The following is a 13,378-nucleotide window of genomic DNA, read 5'->3' as shown; positions in this document are numbered from 1 at the left end:
ACAAACCTAATCCAGAAGCTGCTGCATCTCCATCATCCAGTCACTTCACCGTTCTATAAAACCCGAGTAGAGGTGATCCAGCTGCTCCATGCACATCTATTGGTTCAGGAAGCACTCTAAAAATCATACTCTCCAAAGAATTACCCATGCACGCAGCAACAGATGGCAACAAGTGACACAGACATTAATAGCTTTCAAAATGCTAACCTAAACACAGAAAGCTCTGAAACGCAATCCCCTCACAGGTGTACCTCTTATTTTTCTTTTGTTTTCAAAGGAAGACTTAAGAAACACGGAATGGTACAGAAAGCAATGCTGCAACTTAATCAAACTACCTGACCTTTTAATAAAGGAAAAGACAGTATATACAAGAAGTAAAGGATTCTGGTGGAGCCAAATCTACCCACAGAGACAATCACTTGTTGTTTCAAACACAAACGTGCTCTTATTTTCAGGTTAGTAACAGAGCTCCACTACCTTAGGCAGCTCTGATACATAGGTCAGAACACTTATGTTACATAACTTTCTCTTACTCCTTCCCTCAAGGCAGGAAAAATAACTTCCAACTGCAACCCTAAACACAACTTCCAGCAAGGTAAGCACCATTAAGAAAAGACAAACTGATCTTCACAGCAGCCGGAACGCATTATATCCTGATTATCTCTGCAGATAAGCAACGGCTACGCTGAACCTCCAAAAAGCAGAGAGGCACTACAAACCTCAAGCATTCCCAACACAGCCTGCCTACCGACTACAATCTGAGCACTGTGCATCCATCTTCTCCAACAGTTCTAATCGTTTATCTCTTCAACGAAAACACCAAATCCCACAAAAACTTCTCAATTCTTATAAAAAAAAATTCTTCCCGGACAGGAAAACAGGTGGGCACCCCACCAGGTAGCACGAGGGCGTCTTCGAACACACGTAAACAAACATTTTTTTCTTTAAATTAAAAATATTAAAAAGGGGGGGGAGGGTGAAGGAGAAGGTTAAACTTCCCAGGAGCCCTTTCACAAGCCCCCTCGTACCCAGCGCTCGCCCCCCAACTCGCGGCTGAGACCCTCACATCCCCTCCCACACACCCAGGCGACCTCGGCTTCCCCCGCCAGGAGCTCGCACTCCCTCCCCAGGCCTCCCACACACACCGACACAGCCCGGGCGAGCACGGCCTCCCCTTACCTGAGACCCCCCCCGCCGCCGTGCCCGGCGCCCTCCGCCGCGGCGGGCGGGGCGGGCGGGGCGGGGGCGGCTCAGCAGCCGGGTTGGCGGGGCCGGGGGTCGGGCAGGGGCGCGGGGGCGTCCGGCGCCATCCTCCTCCCCTCACTCACACCTCACACACACACAGGAAATAACACGGGGTCACCTGACCCCCGGCAGCCAATGGCGGCGGGCGGCGGCGGAGCCAGCGCGCGCGCCAGCGGGAACGGCGGCGCGAGGCGGCGGGTCCCGGCCGCGAGAGGGAGGGAGGGATGGAGGGGAGGGGGAGCGCGTACGCGCGCGCCCCCGCGAGCAGGGACGTGCCTTCGCGCGCCCGCGCGCGGAGGTGGGGGGGGCGCGTGAGGGAGCCACCGCCCCTCCCACCACCACGCGCCCGCTTAAAGGGGCCGCGCGCCAGCAGCCTCCTCCCCACGTCCCGCGCGCTCGGAGCACGTGCTGCACCACCCCGCCCCTGCGGAGGGCACCGGGACTCCCGGCCGGGGCTCCGCGCCCCCCTCCGCCCCTCTGGGCAGGCACCGGGGCGGCTCACGTTTCCCTCTCCTCGTAAATCAATACCGCCTCTCTCCACCCTTCCGCCACCCTCACCCTCCCTCAAGTAATTTTAAGAACCGGCTTTGCTCCTTTTGCCCACTTGTCTCCGCCCGGCCTCCCCGCCAGGCACAGCGCGTACAGCGACGGCCGAGCCCTGAGCCGGCCCGGAGCCCTGGAGCACACCCTGAGGCGGCAGTCGGACCGTACGCCGGGGCTGGGCGGGCCCCGTATCGGAGGTGCCTCAGCGGAGGCGCGGGGATCTCAGGAAACAACATGGAGGCGGCAGTGCCAGGGGATTTCTGCCCCCTCAGCCCGCCTGGCCGCGCACCGCCAGCCCAGAGCCTCTCGGAACATCAGAAGTGGCACTGCCAGCCCTCCGAGTCCCCCCGGCTTTGTATTTGGGAGTCTGGTGTGTTTAGTTGCACTTTTGTGCTGGAGAGATAATTAAGCCTTTTTGGGATCATTCACTAGTTTTTGGGTTTGAGAGCAAGAGGGCAAGGAGGCTGGTGGATGGGGCAGCTGTAGAGCAAGGATGCAGTGCCTGTCAAGTCATCACCTCCTTCATTTAAGCCCGTATGCCAGCAAAGGAAGCTCTATATGACATTACAGTTTCCTCCATCTGCCACTCAGAACATTTCACGTGAAAACACAGTAAGGCTGGCAGTCTGCAAAGCTCTGAAGTGCCGGGCAGAGAAAGCTCAAGCAGGTTTTAAAACTTGCTTTGCCAGGAACTTTACTGAGCAGATATGACACTTGCAATAACTGCCCTGTTTCCCAAGCTTTGTTTCCCAGATTCTCAGCAAGGTGTACTCCAAGAGAAGGCCTCTGCTCAGAGCTCATCCAAAAGGCAATGAACTGCTGAGAAGGACTGTGTTGTAAGCACAGCCAGTTGACAGCTTCACTGATGGCTCCTCCACAGGTGACTTGCTTTTTATGAAAAATAAATACAAACCACCACATCTCATACCATGCATTATCTGTCAAAAATAATTTGGAGGCTGGCTGAAATTTCATCTAGATAAGCCTAAAATTATGCCAGCAGTCTGGGGAAAACAACCAGAGCAGACAACAATTACATGTTCTTCTACCATTTGTCTTTCAAGTTAACAATTTGCGGGTGTTAGGGACTCCCCAGCTGCTGGTCAGGCAATCGTGCATCTGGAGCATCTAGGAAAGACTTGCCTGCTCTTCTGCTCCCTCGTCTTAAAACTTGAGAGGCACTGGCTCCTTTCTGAGGCGAGTCTACTGCTGTGATCTATGCCTTGTCTCCTTCAGATGAGAATATTGCGATGTGCTCCGCATCAGCTCCCTGGAAATTGCAGCTGGAGCACACAGGCGCTGCTTTATTGCGAGCTCTCTTAGTACTGTGCGCCCTGCTCTCCTCAGCACTGGCTGCCCATTCACAGGTGGTGTTTCCAGCACGGTGCTTCGCTCACACGAGGTGGAGGTCATCGCTTCCTTCACCCGGAGAAGAGGCTCTGACAGCACATTCACCGTGACAAACCGCGAGGTTGCTCTCGTCAGAAACAGCCTTAATCTTGTTGACTGTCATGGCATGCTAAGAGCTTGGTTAGAGCAGCATTCCCCCTGGGGATCCAGGACTGTGATAAAAGCTGTAATGGGGTGGGGGAACTCGATAAGATTTTTATAATTTGGTTTTCCATAATCTGTTGTCTGATTTTGAAGTGAAGCATCAAATGAGGTTAATCCTTTATGTAGATTTATAAGGTAGGACTGCTTACAGCACTCTAACTTAAGCTAAACTTGAACTTACCTTAAAGTAAAACCCTTTGGTATATATAAAAACATGACAGCATTGCTTATCCAGATAAGCTTGTTATAACAAGGTATTTTTTACCTAATGTCTAAAATGAAGTTGCAGCATAAATAGCAGAAGTTTTGTAAAATGCTCAAAAATAGGCATAAAAATACAAGGACAGCAACCACTCCCAAGTCAAACACTTCTCAAAGGACCAAAAATAAATGAATTCACAGAGTTAAATATCTGAATCTCTAGTCTGCTGCAGAGCAGCATTTCCCATCTCCGTTATGACTACTTTGTAGATGTTACAAGGGAAATAAAACAGGAGTTGATTTTTAAAATATTTAGAAGCTTGAAAACTATATGGCTGATTTTGAAGGATGAACTGAAGTTTTAAAAGAGCTCATGATACAAATGCAGGCAATTGTCACACCACTGTCAGCTGTTGCATTACAGTAGGCATCACTGGTAATACACAGGGTCAAGTTAAGTGCAGAATGTAAACAAAATTATCAAAACTATATTAGTTAAATATCACTCAAGTAGAGACGCCATATCCTTTGCAGCTTTCTAAGTGATATATCAGGGCTTCAACGTACAACCCCACTGAGCTTAATGGATAATTTAATTCTCCCAGAAACTAATTTTTGGCTGTCTGCAGACTCCAGATGAAAAACCACTGTCATTAGTACACCTTGTTCACATTGCCAAGTTCTTCTTTGCCACTGAACATTTCATTTTATTTCTACGAGAAAGAAATTCAACCTTCTGACTTGGCCATTCAGTGACATCTACCTTCTTGACCACTGTCAGTTCCACAAAAAAAAAAAATTGTTATATATAAAACATTACCAGGACTAATGACAAAAGTAACCCCATCATACTAGGGCTACAAATCCCACACACACACGATCAGGGTGGAAATCTAATACCCATGCAAACCTTTCTGCTTCAGGGTAAAGTACTCAGTTGCATCTATACGCTCTCACCCTTCAATTCTGAAAAGAAGAAAAAACCCTGAGGATTTAAAGCCAAAAATGGTTACCAAAAAAAAACCCAACCAAAACCAAAACAATAAAAAAGTCCCAACCACAAAAAAAAATTAAAACCCACCTAAAAACAATTAAAAAAACCATAAAGGATCAATTTTACAATCAATACAACAAACTAAACAGGTTTGAATGTAAATTTCCAGCAAATACATTCCATCATCCAAGAGTAAGTGCTATAAATTCAGCAGATATGCTACACTACCATCATAAGAAAGATTGAACTCTTTGCTTTTAGTGTAAGAAAATCAGGTCGGCCATAATCGTACAGAGCCACCATGGTACTACCACAACAGAAACTTTCCAAATCCTACCCACTTCCTCCCTGAAATCCTCCCTGCCATCTCCTAATCAAAATGCTTTTGAGGATAGAGGCACAAATAAGGCAGGAAAATGGCCTCAAGACTTGGCACCCTCCTCTATGATGGATGGGCGATTCTGAGCAGAATAAAATCCCCTGAGTAGCCTTCTGGGTTAGTGCCACTGCTCCCACCACTGCTGCTGTCATTACACACATGCAAGCAACGCTACATCTTACTGCACATGAACGCTGCAATGGCTAAAGCAAACGTTTTTCCCTGTTATGCCTTAATGTAAGGCTTACCTTGCACTTCCCTTTCCCCCCACTCACAGATCCCAGCGAAAAATTGTCCTTCTGACCCCAAGGGGACTGACAAATGGAGATGGAGAGTCTCCTTCTGTCTTTGAGGTCACCACTTCTGATCTAGCCATAATTCAGTAATTACTCAGTTCGTGTGGCTCTCCAGAAGCATACATTAGCAGCTTGGAGGGGGAACAGAAGGATGACACCATTCCTGACCTCAACCACCTCTCATCTTCACACACTCCCTGAGCTCCCTCTGCCTGGAAGGGGGGAGGACAATAAGTGATGCAGGAGGGGAATTGAGAACAAATTTGCAGGTAACATCGGCTGGAAAGGCTCTGAGCGCCCCAGTGTTTGTTAGAGCAAACATGATTTCTGAATGCAGCTGGTGCAGTCCTCTGAGAGACTTCTTCTTTACAAAAGGTTTCACTATTGATGCAGCACTAGGAAGGTGAAGCCTCCACGGAGTCAGGCACACAGATTTCTCACAGCCATGGCACCCGTCCCCTCAAAGTATTACCCTTATCGTAATCTCTTCCCCTGTTACACAATTTCATGTCATGCACAGGCTCACCACTGCACTTTTACAGCTTTCATCTAGAGGCTCTTAGATGCTATGGGAATGGGAATTAGTGACTACCTTGAAGATAGATAATACAAAACATGACAGCAAGATTGGGCACCTACAGGTCACGCAACCAGGGACTGAAACTGGTATTCACGGTGGGACAGCTACATCTTTAAGCAAGTGTAAAGCAAGGGCAGCTCACCTGTTTCTCTTTCTCCAGGAATGACATCAGCATGGCTACATTCATTAACATTTCCTACCTCTCTTCCTACCCAGCCCAAGGATTTCCCATACCTTCCTCCTATTTTTTTAACACTTAAGATAAAAAGTGTTACATCTGAACCTACACAAGGGAGAAGAAGTATCAGATATCTCCCAAGAAACTGAAGCAAAGACAGAGAGGGCTCTCCTCTCATTAATTCACTGATATTTAACTTTTCCTCTTAAGACTATTGAAGGATCTGTGCTTGCTGGAAAATATTTTTGACAAGCATAGATTTTTCAGTAAACTGGTGGTCATGTCTTGGGTGCACCACTTGGAAGTTGCTCTTCTCCAGACACTGGGAATGTCTCCATAAGCAATAGTGTTAAGTCCTACAGCCCCTTCCTGCAATAGAACAACTAGATTGAAAGACTTTGGAGCATCTCAAAGGAAGGAAAATGATAAAGCAGCTGAAGGTAGGTAGTGTGAATCATAGCAGGAAAAAAATTAAAACACTGCAACACTTCTGCCTTTTCATCTTCCCATTACAAAGAGCTGATTCATGAAAATAAGATCTTTGTACCTTAAGACCTGCTCTGCCTCTTCTGCTTCTTCTTTTTCCTTCCTGCCAAAAAGCTGCTTCTGGCAGAATAGAATTAGTTGCTGTGAAAGTGATCTTGATGCTGCAGACAAAAGAATCTGAGTCCAGCAGAAAAAGCGAGAAACAACAGAAGCTGAACTTTTAAGGAAAAGCCAATCAAATTTCCATGCAGATGCCCAGAGTAATAAAGGTGGAAATTAAAACAGAAAGCCATACAAATGTGATTCTCCAGCAAGACTGTCTCCAACAAGGCAGAAAAGTCCATCAATAAATCTTCATTATCTGAATTGCTAAGCATATCTAAATAAAACTAGAAATTCAAATATTAGAACTTGTCTTTTTAAATTAACTTACATAAAACCAACTCTGCCTTGCCTGAACATGTTTTACAGAAAGGAATTTTCTTCTCTCTTACTTCTGCTAGCCCTTTACAGAGGTTTCATTTGCTGGGGTGGCTTTTTCTGCCTATGGGGAAGTGGGAATTTCTGGGCTTAACAAGCACAAATCCCCATGACATATAGTTCCAAATTTTAGAGGCAACTAGGGTTTTGATTCTTACTTTGCTCCCTGTTGGCTTCCTCCCTGATGTATGCAATAGCTGTTGAATCTCAGCTGTTCCAACAGGAGAGAAAAAAAGGTCCCTGAAGGAACAGCTTTAGTTCTTCCAGTCACCTTGCTGCTACCACACTCCAGAATTCCAGGCACATGAAACAGCACATAAGAAGAGCTTGCAGCAGCAAGAGGCCAATGCAGAAAACATCAGATTGGACCAAAACCAAGAGAGTCTTCTATATTCATCTGGTAAGAAGTCTGTACTTATACTGGGTAGTAGAAACCTAAGGGTCCACTAAAGATAGCCATTGCAAGCAATCTCATTAACTTCTTGTCATAGAAATCAACTTCTGTGTTTGTTTTGGGTTTTTTTTGGTTTTTTTTTTTTTGTTTGGTTGGTTTTTTTTTTTTTTTTTTTTTTTTGGTTAGGTGCAGTGAGAGATTGGTTTATTGAAAATATTTTTAAAGTTCCACCACAGTTTACTTACATATCTCCTCTTGCTAACAAAACATGAGGAAAAAAAACCTACTTCAAACACAACTACTTTAATTACTTTGTATCTCGAGACTCACTAAAGTTTATTCAATGCTCAAACACTCTACATTCTACATTTAAAAAGTTATTCATGTCTTATTCTAGTGCCCTGCATTAGTTTAAAGTTGCACTCAAAACCAAATCAGGATAGGGCACATGAGAAGAGATAGAACTTACAACTTTGAATGCAACATATTCCACTATTTGTGAATGCTACTGACACATTTGGGGATGGGGAAAAGTAGCATATTTTCATTCACATTACCTAACCCAGGTGATGAAAATGCTTTAAAAGCAATTAGGTAACAAACACAAAGACACAACGGTCCTCAGCTAAGAAAATGAGTCTTTAATTTTTAAAGGCTGGACAAATCTATCTTTAGAGTCCAAGCCATGTAGTAAAATCTTACGTAACTTGGTTTTGTTTCAAGATTTGAGGAATTCTTCCAGTTGCCTACTTAAGTTCAGGTTTAAACTAACAAAACCTCTGCTTACATATCATGGCTTTCATCATTCCTCTTGAAATTATCTTCTGCAGATGGGAATCCTGCTGGCACTCACATTTGTCCTGAGAGATGATTAGGACTGAAGGTCTCCCATTTAACTTCTGTAAATGTACTGTGAGTAATTAGACCTAAACAAAATACTATCAGTTCCATTAGGGCTCGGAAAATAAGGTAAGCACTTCTTAGGACAGCAGAGGCAAGAACAGATTTCTCAGCAAGCACAGTTCATATCTACCTACCGACCCAGTAAGTCTCCACTGGTTTTAGCAAGTTTAGGAAATAGCCCAAACTTCCAAATAAGAAACAAACTATCCCAACACTGACACTTTCAATGAGAAGCACCAGCATTTGGCAGGGGGGTTTGGGCTGCAGTACTCAATGTTATCCCCTGACAACCGGGGCTGAATCTACGTTTCACAATGAGGCACTGGTTACATTAGTGGAGAGAAAGCATTTCACCGGGGTTAAATTTCACATACCCTGGGGTACCCACCCCCAGCTCAAGGATCCCCTCATCAGGGCCAAGCCTTTTCATAGCAGGGAGTGTAATGTGCGAGAAGAAATTACTACTCTTCACCAAAAGTAACAACTCTTGCAGTGTGATTCATTCCACAGGCTAAAGATCAAGGTGTCAGCTTACTCCTAATACTGATGAAAAAAGGTAGTCAGCCTATTTATAATCAGCTAGCATTATATTCTCTCGAGAAACAGTAAGTCAGCAGCTAGCCTCAGGTGATAAGTAGGGGGTTTCCTTAACAGTCCTTTTCATTGGGACATTAGTTTAAAAAAAAAAAAAAAAAAAAAAATGTAGAAAGACAAAATGCAGTTGTGGTTACAAGAAAGGGAACATCTTAACAGAAGCAGGGGCAGGGGGAACTAATTAACACTTTCAGCTTGTGCCCCTTCACCCCTGTGTGGAAATTCTTTTCTGATACACACATTGCCTGCCTAGGGCTTTTTGAGAGACCCTTGCACATCCTCACTGATTACTTCCCCTACTCAGGGAGACAGACTGTCCTTTACCCTAAATGCTTTTATCCTCTTGATGAGGTCTCTTACCCAGCTGGATCCTGCTTCCTTCTCCCACTGCAATCTCCGAACCTAAGAGAAGACACCTGGGGACCTTCCACTTTGCTTAGGAAAGAGATTCAATCCTTTCATGTCCTAGCATGGGGCTGAAGTGATGCACATCTCCCCCCAACCTGAACACCTACAGTTACAGTCCTGGGTGACAGATATCTCCAGCTGAAGAGAAATCAAAGGAAAGGGTTTTCTCCACTGTTTGCTGCTCTTTTAAAAGCAGGTGTAGATAAAGAATTGAGGAAAGCCCCATAGGGAATAATCCTGCCATACCCAGATTTTAATGAGGCTTAAAATCTCTTCTGTATCTAACCTTAGCTAAATCACATCCCCAATGTCCTCTGCCCTCAGTTTTGCAGGGTGCATTTCACTCATCGCCCCCCACCTCCCAGACTCACACGCAGTGTTCAGTCCCACTTGGTCACCCCCACTTCTGCTCTCCCTAACGCCAGAGGTCCAAAGGAGGATGCCTCAATGGTTCTTTTGACTAAATTCTCCAAGTGGCCTGTGGAAGGATTCTAGATTTCATTTCCCAGGCAAGCTAGGTAGTGACTCAGACAAGCCAACAGACAGTACTCTGCACAGACAACAATTTTTATCTTCAAAGTGCTTTACAAACTTATAAATCCTTACTTCCCCTCTGAGAGAAAAAAAAAGAAGGGGAAAAAAAATCCCTAAACATCACCATTGTGATGGAACAGAGATGCAAAAATGCCTAAAAGTTCTTTCTTGTTGGAGCAGAGGCAGAGGAGAGGAGTCCTGGGGTGCAGCAGCACTTTGGGTTTGACGCTGTTTGTGGCTTTTACACCAAAGACCTGGATTCAAATCCTGTTTCACATCACTCCAGTAGGACAGAGGCTCTTAAGCTGTGGCCAGCAGGTCCCTTCCCCAAGGGCCGTGGAGCTGGAGCTCTGAGAAGCAGGTGGCAGTATATGGGTGTCTTCCAAGAATCCACTTGCCTGTTCAGACTGCAAAAGTGCTGCACAATTAATTATACATCTGTGCTACAAAAGATCAACTCTATAACTGCAGGGGGTGCTATTCATCAGCCTTGAAACGTATTGGCAGAGGACAGCCAGGGTCCAGTAGTTGAAATAAAGAAATAAATAACTACAAAAGCAGGAGGTGCTCTGGGTCTTTAGGAGTGAAGTGCAGCAGCAGGACCCAAGTGACCCGGGAACGGAGAGAAGCCTGGCCCTGCAGACAGTCGGGACGCAGCGCTTTTCACAGGAGCTTCAGGAATCAGAGCAGTAGAGAAGCCACCGGTCATCGGGGTGATCAGGGTGACATGCGTAGGCAGAGCGGTGGCAGCAAGGAGCCTGCCTGACACCTGCCCTTTTCGTTTCTCAGCCCTCCCCTTTCATGGAGGCAACAAAACACCACATTCCCAGTAGTGAGAATCCAGTCCGAAGTGGCTGCACCAAAGGGCGAATTCGGAAGGACCCCCTTTCGCTCATCGCTTTCTTTTGAAGCCCTCCTTTCCTGGAGCAGGCATTTAGCAAGTACAAATACGCCACAACATTAGGCATCCTTCCACTGTCACTCTCCACTATCCTTCCTCCTCCAGACACGCACACTAACACAAAATGACGGCTTCCTCAACAGACTGAATGAGCAAAGCCCTCGCACTGATCCTTAATTGTCTGCGCTTTACTCTCTTGCTCCAGTCATATTATATCACAAAACTCAAAGCAGCCCACCCACTGCCCCCGTCTTTGTCCAAAATCTCAAGTGAACAGTAAATTTGACACAGGGAAAAAAAATTACCAAAGAAGGGAGGGGCAAGCTAACCCCCCACTTCCCCCCCCACCCCGTTTTCCTCCTCCCCTTTTTTTAAAATTTTTATTTTTTAAAAATATTTTTTAGGTTGCTGTTTGCTGGTGAACCCATACTGCTATTGTGCAGCTGTCAGTTAAAAAAACAACAATCACCAACCCCCCCCCAAAAAAAAAAATTAAGAAATTAAATAAGAAATCATATTTCACAGCCCTTGAGAATGTGACCCTGAGGCCTTGCCCTTCTCCCTCCTGATGCACCCACATATCACGGGGGAATGGCAGGCCCCCTCCCCATCCACCCCGTGCTACTCTGAGCCTGCAGAGCAAGGAGAAAAAAAAAAAAAAAAACAACCACATCCAAAACCAAAACAAAATAAATGTTTAAAAAAATCATCAACGAGAAATACATGGGGAAGCAAATAGGGAGGGGGACACCTCTCCCCCCGGCATATGCATAAACCCCATAACCCATTTATGTCGGTCTCGCAGGAGCCAGACTGCAGCGAGCAGCCAACAGCTGGGGCCTTTGAAAAGGGACAAGGCGAGCGGCTCGCCGTGCCCAGCCACGCCGGGCTCCGGCTGCCCCCGCCGCCCCCAGCCCCCCGCCCGCCCGCAGCCCCCCACCCCGCCGCGGGCACCCGGGTGGGCACGGCGGCGTCGCGGGGGCGGGTGACACGCACGGGGCGCCGCAGACACACGGCCGCCACCGCCGCCGCCGCGCGTGGTCGGCGAGAGCTGGCCTCTGCAGGGCAATTTTCCACTCTCAACTTTCAGGGAGAGGGAGAGAGAGATAAAGCCCATTTACTGTACCTTTCTGGCATCTTTCTCAGCTTTCCCTGCTGCTTCTCCCCACCCCCTTCCGATTTATCTCAGCTACTGGTTTTATAAACCGAGAGGGTGGAGGGGGGGAGGGAAGAGGAGAGGAGGGGGCTTTTTTTCTCTTCTCTCAGCCTCGTCTGCACCTTCTGCTTTGAGCCCGCCGGTGAAGTCACAAGACCGAGTCTCTGACATCACACAGAGCCCACAAACGCCGGATTGTGACTTCACTGCAGGGTAGAACAGGGAGGAATAGGAGAGGGGAGGGGAAAAGGCTCTTATTCAAACACATATCTGCAGTAGTAACAAAGGGAACTCAGGAAATGGCTGGCCAAGAAAATGGCTTTTTTTTTTTTTAATAAATCATACTTCTTTTTTGTTGTGGGTTTGGTTTTTTTTTTTGGTGGTTTTTCTTCACAAATAAACTTTGTGACCACAGTGGAAATACCTTCTAAAAGTGGCCTGGGCAGGACAGACAGCAAGCGCCAGTCCAGGCGCCATCCTCCAGCGCAGCACAGGCACCAGCAGCTTTCTGGGACAGTACACCTGCCATGGCCCCTCTGGACCTGCTGGGACTGGAGCAGGATGAGGTGCTGGGGTGAAGATCAAGGGGTGGCAGTGGCCACAGGAGAGGCTCGGGGGGCACTGCAGAGGGGATGGCAGGGTAAGGATGGAAACAGGCAGATGCTCTGGGTTGTGCCCGAGACACACAGGGAAGGCAGCGCTGAGAGCCACCGGCAAGCAGGGCCACGCAGAGTGAACACAACTCCATGCCAGAGCCCTGGGAGCTGTGGGCCGGGCAGAGGTAAGGCTCATCAGTGGGCACTTGGGGTTTCTTCCCCCCACCTGAGGATCTGAAATCACTACTAAACTACAATTTGAGAAAAAGCAGTGAGAGTAAAGGTAACAGAGTTGTATGTAAGGCCTAAGCAAGGCAATAGGGAAAAGAGTGGAGTTTTTGATTCCCTAGTGTATTTTTAGGTTTTAGGTGCCCTGGGGAGGGGAAGACAGACTGGGGTAGATGAAAGAAAGGCCAGGAGACTTTGATGTACTCCCAATACAATGCAATGCTCGGATGTTGCTCTGGGAGCAAAAGCTGATGATATAAGACTTCTGCAGTCATTTCTGAAATGGAGCCTAGAAGAAAAAAAAGGCTTATTAAGTAGCTATTAGCTTAATGTGACCTGGAAAGTTGTAAGATTTGGGGGTTTTTTTTTATTGTTTATTCAGCTGGTGTATTTTTTTAACATCAATTTCTCAAAATTTAACACCACCTCAGACATGTCAGTAAATAAGCCCAAAAAAATAAAAATCTGTTCTTTGTGTTTAAAATCTTGGGGTTTTTTTCACCTTTTGAAGCAAGTCAGCTCAAACACACTGTGCTAATCATGCTGGAAGGCCAGGAATTCAGAGGAATAAGTCAAGGGCACAGCCAAGAGAAATTAAAAATAAATTTAAAAAAATTAAACTGTGCTAATTGCAGAATGCTATATTTATGAAGTTATTGGAACTGCAGAGCCAAAAGGAAGACAGCTTGTGATCCTCACAGTGTGTCCAGTCCTCTCTCCAACCTCCA

At 46.5% G+C, this 13,378-nt stretch overlaps 1 protein-coding gene across 9 annotated transcripts in view; it reads right to left on the bottom strand.

Moving 5' to 3' along the window:
* Positions 1 to 13,378, bottom strand: part of TCF20 (transcription factor 20) — a 132,387-nt gene that overhangs the window by 66,397 nt on the left and 52,612 nt on the right. The window contains exon 1 of one of the 9 annotated variants that reach the window (XM_030262887.4): positions 11,797 to 12,037. The exons of 6 other annotated variants lie outside the window; for them this stretch is intronic. The gene's annotated coding sequence lies outside the window, so the exon portion shown is untranslated. Of the gene's footprint in view, positions 1 to 6; positions 1,073 to 1,179; positions 1,309 to 11,796; positions 12,038 to 13,378 lie in introns of those variants that run through there. 2 more of the 9 variants (XM_030262890.4, XM_030262888.4) reach the window with 2 other exon arrangements.

The sequence above is a fragment of the Taeniopygia guttata genome, chromosome 1A (assembly GCF_048771995.1).
Source record: "Taeniopygia guttata chromosome 1A, bTaeGut7.mat, whole genome shotgun sequence".
Taxonomy (NCBI): domain Eukaryota; kingdom Metazoa; phylum Chordata; class Aves; order Passeriformes; family Estrildidae; genus Taeniopygia; species Taeniopygia guttata.
This window is presented reverse-complemented; position numbering and strand designations above follow the sequence as displayed.